Genomic DNA, 1,584 nt, shown 5'->3' on the forward strand with positions numbered 1-1,584 from the left:
ACATTAAGATCTTGTATGTTTGTTTGCATTGATTGCTTATTTAATTTTTGTTCGTTTTAAGTATCATTTATACTAATAGCAAAATATTTTTTTTAGTTTGAAGCTTGATTTTCATTTTCAATCTAAGCATTATTCGCTTTAAGATCTATTTATTCATTTATATTATTACTTGTTGTATGTTTTTTGCTATGATCTTCTATTTAATTTCTGTTCGTTTTGGGTTTCATTTATTCTTTAATAGTAATTTCTGGTCGTTTTGAGTTTGAATTTTAATAGGTATTGGTATCTCCTGAGCTTAAGTTTAAAATGATATTTACTTTTATTTGAAAAAATTATTTCGCGGAAAGTTTTTTTAATCAATTCTCTGAAAAGACTATGTCAGTATAAAACAAACAGAAATTAATAACCAAATGAATGTGCATGGTCAGTTTAAAATACATATACTGATATGTATTAATCAAAATGTTCATGTTATTTGATTTATTAAATTTATAAAAGTAAAAACATTTGCATTTTTCAGTAAAGTGCAAATTATGTTCTGGCCTTGGGAAGGTATAAGGGTTTTGAGCCCAACTCATGTTAATTTCTGCTAGTTTTGAGTTTGACTCGGTTATTTATTGTAATTTCTATTCGTTTTGGGTTTCATTTATTTATCGATGCTGATTTGTGGTAGTTTCACGCTTGCTTGATTATTTGATTTTATTTTTGCTCATTTATGGTTTAATGGAGTTCTTTACTTTTCTTTGAAAAAACATATTTATCGAAAAAAGTTTTTTTTTAAAGTTTTTTTTTTATCACTGCATAAAGGACTGATACAGTTAATTATAAATCGGGCCTATGCTATTTTCATCAGATATAGCTGAAAACCTAGTAAAGAACAAAAACACGGTACATAGTAACTATAAGTTAAGATAATTACATAAGATAATTATAATTAACATTATATAATTAACATTATTTCGATGAATTCGTTCGTAGATTTTGTTTATATGTTTGCAATATTTGCATTATCTACTTAAGAAGTGACACCAAAAGTGTTGTTTTTTGTCAGGGCGTAATTTACCATAGGGTAGGGGGCAACTGCTCCCTCTTGACCCCAGTTTGCCCTCAGAACCTAGTTTGCCCCCCGGCTGAAATTTAGTTTCTTCAAAAATCTTCTAAAAACTAAGATAAGTCTGCATAATAAAGAGAAACGGGCCAGTTTTCCTTAGTAATTCTTTGAATTTATAGTACTATAAGGCTTTTTGGTATACCGGCTTTTTTTTATTTGGCAGTGACATTTTCACTTGATCTGGGAAAGTTTGGCTCACCTTTGCCCTCCCCCCCAGGGTTTTTACGAAATTACACCCCTGTTTTTAGTGCTATATAACACTTACGGATAGTTGCACTGATAAAAATCACGTAGATATGAGCAATAGCTTTCAAATGAGCCATTACACGTCACTCTAATAGGTTGTGATAGCCCTGTAGCCCCAGCTTTTCCAGTTGAGACAAGGCACCCAAAAGCCGTGTTTTAGCACCATTTGGAATTGTTAATGGTGGAACCATAGGCAGCGCAATCGCGCTGCTTAAGTAAAGAACGAT

This window comes from Artemia sp. Qi Xiang Cuo, unplaced genomic scaffold (genome assembly GCF_049724085.1).
Source record: "Artemia sp. Qi Xiang Cuo unplaced genomic scaffold, ASM4972408v1 HiC_scaffold_22, whole genome shotgun sequence".
Classification (NCBI taxonomy): domain Eukaryota; kingdom Metazoa; phylum Arthropoda; class Branchiopoda; order Anostraca; family Artemiidae; genus Artemia; species Artemia sp. Qi Xiang Cuo.